Below are 12,969 nucleotides of genomic sequence, written 5' to 3' on the forward strand. Positions count from 1 at the left end.
CTGGATTGTAGTAGCGGCGAGGCGTTGTCTCCTGCCTGCCTCACACAGCCCGTACAGGTCCAAGCACACTGTGTGAAATGGCACAACACTTCATCTCTAATGGCACTTAGTATCTGTATCAGTTCTCGTGTACAGAACTAAATACACGATGTGCTTGAATACTTCTCACGCAAATGTGAATAACAAAGTGTGCGGCCAGACATACTGCCTCACACGCCTGTACTCACGCATTTGTAAATAAGTTACCCTCTATGTATAGAACTAAACAAATAATGTAATTGAAATACTGTGTAACATTCAGTGCCATAATATCCTGACAACGGGGGTTAATTATCATGACCCGTTGTAAACTCTACACTGTAATACTTTTGCGCTACCGCTCACAGGATGAGTCTAGGGTGCTCAATAAAGTAGCCGCTGTAAGCGGCAAAATCAAAATCAAATCATCAACACACACATGAACGCATGCCTGACACGCAACGCTGTGAATGAAACAAGCGTACAAACTGAATATTAGGTGTTTCTGTAACCAACTTATGATTGGGAAGAATATATAATTTATCCCAGCCATAAGCGTAATATTTATGGAAAAAAATTATGGAAAAAACCCCCAATAATTATCAGTGTTACTTATGTATATAAAGTGTACTTTTCTTACTTCATAATGACTGCTGTAAGGGCCTCAGTAATGACACTGGAGATATTACTGCTCTTCTGTTTAGAACTCTGGACAGGGATCATCCAGAATGTCTGATGAAGGGCTGGCAGGCGAGTAATTCGCAACGGTAGAGTGAATAGGGATGCCATATCTGAACATTAAAAAAAGAGGACGTTCCCGAAGACATCCTGCCCCCCTCCCCTCCTGCCAGGCACACACTTTGGCGCTATGTAACCTTGAAGCAGCCGTGACAATTAATTTTGCATATTTGCATAGCATTAATATATATATATATATATATATATATATATATATATATATATATATATATATATATATATATATATATATACAGGGCCGTCCCTAGGAGGGTGCGGGGCCCCAGAAAATATATATATGGAGTCAGATTATGCGGTCAGAGGAACCCACCCCCACCAACCCTTATGGGACTGTCGCTATGGATGGTAAGGTCACGGTTGCGATGGTGGCGTAAGCCGTCAGGTCAGATTAACCGGTCAACAGGTAATGTGTCCGAGGTCACTGGGTCTAGTGCTGGGCCCCGCGGGGCCCCCATACGCGCGGGGCCCCGGGCGGTCGCCCCTGTTCGCCCCCCCCCCCCTAAAGGACGGGCAACTTTGTAGTAAGTGCTGGAACGCTGGAAAGTTTTGAAAGGAGGCTAGATAGATTCATGGATGATAGAGAGTGGAAGTAACTCTCGACAGGAGCTGCCATGCACGGGCCAACCGGCCTATTGCAGACTCCTTATTTTCTTATGTTCTTATATATATATATATATATATATATATATATATATATATATATATATATATATATATATATATATATGTGTGTGTATATATATATATATGTGTGTGTATATATACACCAGTATCGGTGTACTGTATTGCATTGTGTTTTTAATGCAGGCTAATATACAGCATACATGGTATAGAAATCTTAAAAAAAAATTACCTTTGCTTAAGGCTGAATATCTTCATTCCCTTGTACTGTGCAGTCAGAATGCCTTTCTTTGTTTCAACACTCAATTTGTTCCTTTCCTTTGTCCATTGACTTTGCATCAGTGAAAAAACTCTTTCTACATTTGCATTGTGAGATAATATAGCAAAGAAGAATTGTGCAACTCTTAGCATTTCTAGAGTGGTATTCAATGTTCTTTGATTTTTCAAAGTATCTGGTCCACTTTTTATGTGTTGGCAGATTACTAAATTCTTCATCACTCTTGTAATTTAGCACAAACTGCTTCAGGTTACTAACTTGATCAGAACACTTCACATCATCAACTTCTACTCCCTTATCAATCAAATTTTTGACAGCTAAGTTGACAACACCGTACAGGCGTACACGTGACTTATCAGCTGACGAAAACTGAACGAGATCTCTACGGTTTCCACCTCCCCTCTCTCACAGTCTCTCTCTCTTGTCATTACAATTTCATGTTTTTTCCGTGGAGAAAATGATGGAAGCTGAAATTCCGGACTTTTGAAGAATTTTAAAAATTACTTCGGGATAAAGATTTCGAGACCTAAATGGAGGACATGTCCGGGAAAATACGGACGTATGGCAACCCTAAGAGTGAAGGGGAGGCAGGCTGTGAGTGTGACGGGTGATGCAGACGCTGCCGGGCTGGTTAGTGAGGCGAGTGACGGGTGTGGAGGGAAAGGGGAGGGGTTGGATTTCAGCGTTAAAAACATTATTATTGGCATTTGCTTGGGTTTATTTTTTAGTTCATTATAAATTTATTGATGTAGTTGTAAAACATTCTTGATGTTCCACTTTATTTTGATGCTTAATTCCATTGATGGGTCATAGTCGTAAATCATAACTGATAAAATTTTGGCACACCTGACTCATGTCCTCAAATCCATCCCCTTAACGCCTTCTCCATCTTCTCCATACCTTTGTCAGGTGTCTCATATGTGTAACTTTAGCACTGTGTGGTGCATTATGAGCAACACCACTATTTTCCTTGCCTTTCATCTTCATGGAACGAACAGTTGACTCATTCACTTGAAATGCATGGCCAACCGCTGACACACTCATGCCGTTATCAAGTTTTTCTAACACTTCAATTTTTTGTGTCAGAGTTATGACTTTCCTCACTCTCTTTGCACCAGGTGCACTGCCACCAGTTAATGGCCTTTTGGGAGCTCTGACAGTTATAATTAACACTGGAATTGCTCTCAGAAGAGACTGGCAGGAGAGAACACCCGCGCAGGGTGCAGCATAGTGCCATGACGTCACATCAGTGCGGATGCCCGCGGGTTTAAAATAAGCACCTTACCTTTGTATATTATTGTAATAGATAAAAACTTCTAAGGTCTTTTCTGCAGACAAGTTATAAAACAACCGGGCCATGGTGGCTCGTGTGTCAGTAGACCCGGAATCATGCAGAAAATGAGAACGATCATCGTGGTCCTGAAAGTGAAATTTATTCATTAGTACAGCAATAACATCACAAACTCAAAGGGCAAAAGCTGCCCTATCCCGCAAACTACAGTATACATGTGTTGGGGAACTACAGGAGGAGGTGGAGAAGAAGGGGTGACACAAGGTTCAGTGACTTCATTCAGTTTGGGTGCTCCCCTGGTGATTGAGTAGTTTGACATTATACCCGTGTTCGTGTCTTATTTCTCCTGTGTGTGTGTTTCAACTGGTACCCGTGACCTGACACATTTTACAAAACTCGATAAGGTTCACTAAAGAGTTTATCAAGCTTTGTTCTTGCATAGTTCCTAACCATAACTAAGCGACCTATTATATCACCTACTGGTCAGGTAATTTTGTTACGTTCTGTTGTAAAGGCGTCAGTCGTTTTATCGAATTCAGGCATAATTCGCTGGTGAATGAGATTAGACTGTTTCTTTCACTCACAAAATCCTCCCCAACATTGGTTGTCTCCCTATGTCAACTTCAAAAGGTAATCTTTTAACATAATGATAGAGTGCAAAATGAGGTGTGTAACATATGGACTGATGCTATAAATAATTAATGGTACTCTGTACATTAGACATGCATTCATCCCTGTTAAGTAGCTCCTCCTTCCTATTTGCAGCAGGGTAATGGGCTGTAATGTTACATGTATTAAGGTGGTGTAAATCACACAACTTAGCTAACAATTTGTTATTAAACTCGCCGTCATTATGGGTGAGTAGAATGTTATTGACCGGTGGCTAGATACCGAAAAGGTCCCCCCGTATATTTAACTGCTGCTCTGACTTTTGATTAGTTGGTACCTATATCTTCCAAAAACCATCTGATATACACGAGATATCTGGTTGCGGGTACCCGGTAATGGGAAGCAAAGATGGCTGCCATGCCTCGTCATTGAAAGTTAAGAAAATTTAACTTTTGATCCAGTTGGCCTCCAAACATCTTTAAGTGATCAAATTCCACTAATTTGGGGATGAGAAATTCACTGGTGACATTACTTTTGCATTTTGATGCCAAATTATCATCATACCCAGAAATCCAAAATGGCCACCAGAGTCTAAAACTGGCAATTTTTTACTAAATCATTCATCTTTTTTATAATTTTTCACTCCAAATTATCATTTGATCCCATCTTGTATTTCAGTAAAATGTGAAAATGGCGGACGAGAGGCCACTGAAACTAAAAAAAAAACAGCTTAAGAAGAATACACTTGATTGCATCATATGCTTTACACCAACATCAAAGAAGATCAATCCCATTAGTCAAGAAATCTTTAGATGAATAAGAAAAGCTGCAAGAATCCGTTAGCTAAGTGGAGAAACTGACTCTGAAAGGTGCAATGAACTGTGTGAAGCTCTTCCAGATGCCATTTTCCATCACCAACTTGGTTATCACCGAAAACGTTATCAGCGATTCACGACTTCCAGTAGTATTACAAAACGTCAGCATGATGAAGTAGAGGAGGATGGTGAAGTCCAAAGTCCACGGAAAAGGCGGAAATGTAATCCTGTCTCGCCTACTACAACTCTTCTGTCTCAAGATCAGTGATTTATATGCTCAAAAAGGGCCAAGAAACATAGTAATACTCAACAATTTGGTGGTCCATTTTTGTTTTTGACAATTTCGACCTCACTGAAGAAACACCATCCTGACGAGACACTACACATAGTACACATGGGTTGATATTGTAGGAGAAGCTTGCCATAGAGGCATGGAGGAGCCATCTTGGGAGACAGTCAGTATCCAGAAGACCAATGCAAGATCAGCTCCACGTGAACAGAAAGGCTTACACCCATATTATGTAAAGAAGAATCCTGAACCACCAAAAATAAATGTGCCCTTGGATATAATGACGACGTGATTGTGGCAGCTTATTAGTCTGATACGCTGTGGATACTGTGTCGTCGAATGTGAAGTGTCCCCTTGCAAATAGTGCCTGGATGGAAAGGTTGGGGTCTTGTACTGGAGTCAGAGGTGTTATCGCCACTCACATTTGTGCGCGCCGGCCACATGTGAAGTGAAAAAACTGTTTACAACTCAGAATAGCTTACTAAGCGAGATGGAGCTGGTAGCAGCTGTGTGACTGCCTGAGGGACAGTCTATCGCCTCCTACTGTAAAGGCAACATCTTGATTCTCGTTAGCCAACGAGAACGGCGAGCGTGATCTGTCTTGCTCGATAAATGTATGCAGTAACGCTTAGTATCAGCTACTACTCATGGTGACGTCCCACGATCGCTGATATCACACAATTGATGAAGGACCAAAAGGACGACCCGCTGAGGTCCGAGGGCTGGGTGAGAGAACTGTTAGAAATTATGAGGTTCTCCCAAAGGCCGACGCCGAAGTTCAACTGAGGAACTTGTGGTGAATAATGGGAGTTCAAAGGACCCTTCCAGCGACACGTTGGGATGCCGCAGATACTTGATGCTTTGAAATTAGAGACACTTTTCGTCACCTATGCCAGCTCTGCTAACGACGCTTTGCGAGGATGCCTACAAATACAAGATCCCAAAGCATGGTACAAGGAAGCTTTGGACATATTAGAGAAACGTCACGGCAACAAGCACACTTACGTCTGTCAGCTAATAAAGAAAGCTCTGTGATGTCCAACTGTGAAACTAAATGACGCTAAAGGCCCCCAACAGTTCTCAGACGAACTGGGGAATTGCGTGAGGAACTTGAAGATTCTGGGAGAACTACATCAGATTAACAAGTATGAATCAATAAATACGTTAGCTGAGAGATTCAGGGAAAGATAAGGGACGACTATGTGGATAAGGTGCATAAATAGAAAAGGAAGCAAGGGAAGCCTCCTGGAATTGAGTGGATGTTGGAATTCACTATGGATATGGTCGACAAGGCGGAGGAGGCCCCAAAGGGACAAGGCCCGGAGGAACCAAGCAGAATATATGCAGACTCACCCTCACGCCAATCCTCTTCGAGGAAGAAACTTGTGGGTCTGGTGACATCTTGAATAAAGACAACCAGAGAAACGGACGATGACCGCTGCTCGTTATGCCGCGGAGATCACCTTCTCTAGATGTGCCGGACATTCCTCAGCATGTCCACAGGGAAGCGAACTTCCCTTATAGCGAAGAACGTCGCTGCTTCGCCTGCCTGGGTCGTAATCACCGGAAAACGGAGTGCAGCCAGAAGATGGTATGTGATATAGATGGCTGCTCTGGAGTACACTCGAGGCTTCTGCACTTCATGGGAGTTCTGATGGGAGCAGTGGCAAGGCACAACGGGGCGAAGTTAATTTGAATTGAATTGAATTGACACAGTTTATTTAGCCAGAAAAACACAGATACAGAGTGGATAATAATAACAATATTAACATGGCTGAGCCAGTTGAGAACCTGATATATACTATACATTTATCTCAAGGAAGTATCATGTAACATTTAGTAACATCTGGAATAGTACAATACGATGGTGGTAAAAAGAATATCTCATAATGTTACCACGGTTATCACTTCAATATTTATTTATATTATTTATTTAATATATATATATATATATATATATATATATATATATATATATATATATATATATATATATATATATATATATATATATATATATATATATATATATATATATATAGATAGATAGAGAAGCATATACATATATTACAGTGGAAGTGAAAACATAAGTATAATGGGGGAGCAGTACAACATGGCTTGTACAGTATTAAGGTTAAACAAGAGGACAGAGCTGTCAGGATTATGTTGGAAAATATGTTTATTGCAATGGTAATTTCTTATCTATTTACATGGGTAATTTCCGATAAAACGGTTTAGATGGTACAATAAAAGCAGGTACTGTAAATATAGTAGGTATTACAAGAAATATTAATACTTAGACAATAGATATTTTTTAAGAGATGATTTAAATGAAGGGAGCATAGTCTTTGCTCGGATGGGTGTGGACAAGTTTTTCCACACTTTCACACCGTGGTATTTTATGGAGGTCTGGGACTGAGAGGAGTGCATGGGGGGTAGTCTTAGTAGCTCTGATTATTCCGGAACTGGAAATAATTATTGACAAGCAAGTGATTGACAGATTTGTAAACAAAAAGGGCACAGTGGTAAGTTTTAATATCTTCGAATTTTAACATTTTCAATTTAGCAAATGTTTCGTTTGTGTGATCTGTTTTTTTCAAGTAGGTCATTGTGCGTACAACTCTCTTTTGTGCGGTAATCAGGGATTGTGTTTTTGAAGAGCCAGAGGCCCCCCATAGTGAGTGACAGTGAATCAGGTGTTGGTAAACAACATCGTGATATATTTCTTTCATTGCTGTAAGAGTGAGTGACTGTCGAGTGTGATACATGATACCGAACTGTTTATTGTCTTTACTGTGAATGGCTTGTATGTGGTTTCTCCAGTTAAGTTTCTCGTCAACAATAACTTCGAGGAATTTTGTATTTTGTTCACGTTTGAGGACTGTATTACCAAAGTACAGGGGGTCCAATTCTAGGGGTAAGTTTTTCCTTCTGTGAAAGATCGTGCAGTTGGTTTTCTCAAGGTTTAAGGTCAGTTTATTACGTATTACCCAGGTCCTGACTTTAGTCAATTCAATGTTCATAGTTCTCATCAAGGAATCGAGGTCTGAGTTGCTGGCATAGAGATTACTATCGTCTGCAAATAAGTTGTATTTTATGAGTGTGCTGGCGTGGACTATGTCGTTTATGTACAACAAAAACGGTACTGGACCGAGAATGTAACCTTGGGGGACGCCATACAAGATTGGCGAGGAGTCAGATTGGTGATTATTATAGCAGACATACTGCATCCTATTGGACAGATATGAGGTAAACCAATTGTGGGGCAGGCCCCTAACGCCGTTATGTTCAAGCTTTGAAAGGAGGTTGGTATGGTCGACAGTATCGAAGGCTTTAGAGAGGTCCAAGAGTATACTGACTGTGAACTGACTGTCATCAAAGGAATTTAAGATGTCATTAGTAAAGGATAACCGACCGCTTTCAGTCGACCTTCTAGCTCTAAATCCAAACTAGGAGTCTGTAAGATGTTATTGGCATTGCAGAAAGAATTTAGTCTACTACATGCTAACTTTTCCAAGGCTGGGAGGACTGATATGGGGCGGTAATTCTTGAGACCTTTGTCCCCGGATTTTTTATATGCTGGGTGAACTTTAGCAATTTTCAGTTTATCCGAAAAGACACCACTAGTGAAGGAGGAGTTACAAATGTGTAGAACAGGTAATAATAAGTGGGCTACTGTCTTAATGATGCTCATTGGTATATTGTCTTCACCTGCTGCTGCATCTTTGGACATTTTTATGATGGTCAGTAATTCATCTGCTTTGACAGGGGATAAGAACAGCTCATTTTGCTGTCTTTTTTGCAGGTAGGCTATAAATTCCTCATGGTGATCAGGGATGCTCTCTGCAAGATTTTTGCCAACATTAACAAAATATTAAATGAAGTGGTTGGCAATGGGGGAGGATTCCGTTACAACTGAATAATTTTCATAAAAGCTGAGTGGGGAGCCGAAGGCTGAGTGTTCCTGTTCAGAATAAATTTTATGACATTCCAGGTTTTCTTACTGTCGCCTGATGCTGACTGGAGCTTATTTGTATAATAGTTACGTCTGGCATTTCTAACTGCTTGAGTTACTCTATTTCTGATACTTCGGTAAGCATCACCGAAAGTTATGGGTCTTTTTGCAAATTTCCTTTGAAGTTTGTGTTTTTATTTTATCATTATCTTAATTTCGCTTGTTATATAGGGTTTGGAAATGGATACAGTTTTCACTGACTTACTCATGAGCGGAAAGCATTTATCAAAGGAAGCATTGAAGATGCAAGAGAAGTTGCAGCTGTTCACGTTAGGGTTGTCGGAGGTATAGACAAGATGACAAGATCCCAGTTAGCATTCATTAGGTTGAAAGAGGAGAACACCAGACCAGTTTCCAAAGGGTGAAGAGAGCATTCAATGGGGGCATTTACCAAATAGACATATCACCTGACCACAAGCGACCTAGAATGAGTCAACATAAGGCCATTATGCCACCACCGGAATCGGCAACTAGATGAGCTAAATCATGGAAGACCGAAGCCGGTACAAGCACCGTAGAGAAAAGGACTGGGAGTACACAAAGCGTGCTGGTGACCACGAATAGAGGAAATCAGCATAGATGGGTTAAGGAAACCATAACCAACAACGGAATTGATGAACTGCATGAACAACCCAACGATTGCGAGTTGTGATTACAAGAGTCCAGCAGAGTCGCTCTTCCAATAGTGAAAGTCAGGGTGGAGGAGAAGAACCAAGAGGCGAAGGAGCAGTGGTCACCGGAGCTCTCTTGGATTCAGGCAGCAACCAATCAACCTGCACGCGTAGTCTAGCAAACCGGCTGCAGGCAGAGGGAAGGCCAGTTTTTTCCCTCTCCATTGGCGCGATCATAAAAGAAAGAAGTAGTGTAAACACCGAAGAGGTTAGTGTAAAGGTAATTAGTGTTATCGCCACAGTAAGATAAGCTAGAAGAGAGAGAAAGAGAGGGATAACCATAATAAGATAAAATAGGCGAGAGAGAGAGAGAGAGAGAGAGGGGATGAGATGAGATAAGAGATATAGTGTTGACAACGAATTTGCTGACCAATCTGCTGAGGTGTTTCAATACGAAAACATATGGCCCTCGCCTCCGGGCTGAGATTGCCCTCGAGGGTAGTCTACCGATTTCTACAGGACAGACAACACGTTGGTTCAGACCACTAGACCCTAAAACGTGAGTGATCGTGAAGTATTAGAATCTGCTAAGAAACTCTAAATAACTTTAATAAGTATATTTGTGTACTGCAATTTGATCATATTATACCAATTGTCTCCTGTATCAATAGTTATAACATGCGAGTTATATTTAAGATGTTAACAGGCTATGTACTGTATATTGATTGTATTTCATAATATGTGTCCTGAGATAACAGCATTTGTTTTATGAGAAATGTTCTTAAACAGGTTTTGACCGAATTATATGGTGCGCGTCAACGTTGAGGGTTTATTTCTCCAGCAACAAACCAATAACGCTCCTATGAGCGTTAACAATTAGCATAGGAGTAAGAAAGAGTCGATCCATCACTATCCCCAAGGTCATTGTTGTTGAGAATCTACAGTCTTCTCTGAGAGTTTTCGGTTGAAGACACCCAAGACGTCACCATGTGGGAACACCTCCGAAGCACTGCACTACGCCAAGCACCGAAAAGAGTGGATCTCCTGATAGGTCTGGATGTACCACAAGTATTATTGTCGTTATAAGTAAGGACCGGGAAGGACGGAGAGCCATTTGCAACACGCACCCTTCTGGGCTGGACTATAAATGGACCGCTCGGAGTGGTGAGCCGTGATTATGCCGTGATCAACCACTTTGTCAGAATGGCAACATTAAATTCGGAGACAGATATGGAAAAACAAGTCAGGAACTTCTGGGAATGCGACTCCGCCTACAGTAACGATGATCCCGTCCCTGTCGAAGACAAGAGAGTCCTGATGCAGTGATCAACGTCAATTACTCAAGTGGCCGGACACTTTCAACTTCCCATCCCGTTTCACCATGAAGAACAGGAACTCCCAGACAATAAGAAGCTTGCCGAACAGCGATTGGCCGGACTGAGAAAATGCCTCCTAAAGAACCTAGGGCTCTCTCAGAGGTATCAAGAAGAGATGTGACGTCTAGTCGACGAGGGACATGCTGAGCGAGTCCCACGTCAAGAACTCAGTGTTGCACCCGGGAAGACCTGGTATCTCCCACACCACCCGTGTTGAATCCCAACAAGCCAGAATAGGTGAGAATAGTTTTAATTGTGCAGCCGAATATGAGTCGATGTCATTGAACAGCCAGGTGATGCAAGGGCCAGACCTTAACAACAATTTGATGGGAGTCCTCATCAGATTCAGACAAGGAAAGGTGGCACTCATAGCTGATATTGCGGCAATGTTCCACTAAGTGCGAGTAGTACCCGAACAACGAGACGTCTTACGATTCTTATGGTGGACGAACGACCAGCTGCCAGGGGCCCCCACCACTTACCGAATGACAGTGCATCTCTTTGGAGGTATGTGTAGCCCTTCATCTGCTGGGTATGCGCTACAACGAACATTCCAAGATTACAGGGAAAGTCTCCATGACGACATCAAGAAAGCGAATCGTAACTTCTACGTTAACGATCTGCTTCTCTCAGTAGATTCGCCGGGGAAGGCAACGATAATTACCCATTGACTGAGACAGCTGATTAAGAAGGTTGGATTCAGACTTACGAAGTGGGTCTGTAATCACAAGGAAGTCCTCAAGGCAATTCCACAGACAGAGAAGGCTGTGGGAGTAAGGGAAGTAATTTTGAAAGACGACAGGCTCCCCACTGAACGAGCGCTGGGAATCTTGTGGGACCTGGAAAAGGATGAACTAGCGGTCCGGGTCCAGATTCCTAAGAAACCGGAGACGAAACGAGGCCTTCCGAGTATGGTCAGCTCCATATATGACCCACTGGGACTCATCGTTCCCAGCATCACAAGAGCCAAAATTATATTTCAAAATGAGTGTAGACGAGGTGTTGGGTGGGATGAACGAATGGCTGAACAGAACAGGGTGGCTTGGCGAAGATGGCTAGATGAACTTCCTCACCTATCACAGGTACACGTTCCACGGTACTACCCACCCGAGGATGCAAATCCAGTGGCTGCTGTGCAACTACACCACTTCTACGACGCCTCCCAACAAGCGTATGGAGCTGTATCGTACCTGAGGACCACGTGTGAAGATGGAACCTACCATATCTGCTTCGTGTCTGGTGTAATGATTGATTGTCAGACCAAAGTTTACAGCCCAGAATTATGTCACATATAACAGCAAGTACACTACAGACATCGTGGTACCACCACATTCCGGGTTGACACACCTCAGGTCGACCCTAGGGACTTGACCTCGCCCGCCAATGACGTGAGTTAGCCGGGTGACCTACAACCTCACCTAACCAGACACCTGGGCAGGACCACACCTGCACACAGCTGTCCAGACTTGACCCAAGGGAACCAGAATTCTTACCACCACTAGATCAGCTCAACCCGGCGTCATGACCTTGTTAATTCAAGGACCCGCTAATTAGCCAACACTCCTGTTGACCTAACAACCCGGTCAAGGCACACCCAGTTCAGTAGAAGAGGTCACCCCCCGGCTCGTCCAATATATAGGGGCTGGAGCTCCTCTCCAAAAGAGTGTGTCTTGTAACCAGGAAGGGCCAGCTACTACACCCCCAGTCCCGCTCGAGAGAAGCCCGCCACTAAGTGTAACGAAGTCTCAGCCGGGTCCATCGACAGAGTGCTGTCAACTCAATGTGTAACAGTAAGTGTTGGCTGTGTAGACGGTAGAAGCGGGGTGATCCCGAACCTCTCCAACGATCGACTTAGTGAAGTGCCCATTCTAATTGTGAGGTTAGGTCATACGAGAATACCATAGTCTATCATAAATTGTGTACGACCCCCCCCCATTAATTCCCCCTATTGAACTAGTAAAATAAAGCTGTAACACGCATTGGTGTTTTATATACTACACTTGTAGTGTGCCTGTGTTATTACAGTGTTAACATCACACCCTCGAGACACGCTACCATTTCCTCTCACTATAATACTCTACTACTATAAACTCCTAGCTTACTTCTTCATGTGAGATTTTGTCTCATTACAATGGTGGCAGCGCACTTAACGTAAAACTCACGCCTCTTCCCCTTAGTGTTCAGTACAGTAATGGTTAGAATCTTTTGAAGTAAACTCGTAACTATCTTGACGAAGCAGGCAGTACAAGGGTGGTAGTATTCGTAATATAATTCCTGTCCCTCAGTGT

This window comes from Homarus americanus, unplaced genomic scaffold (assembly GCF_018991925.1).
Source record: "Homarus americanus isolate GMGI-L3 unplaced genomic scaffold, GMGI_Hamer_2.0 scaffold14467, whole genome shotgun sequence".
Classification (NCBI taxonomy): Eukaryota; Metazoa; Arthropoda; class Malacostraca; order Decapoda; family Nephropidae; genus Homarus; species Homarus americanus.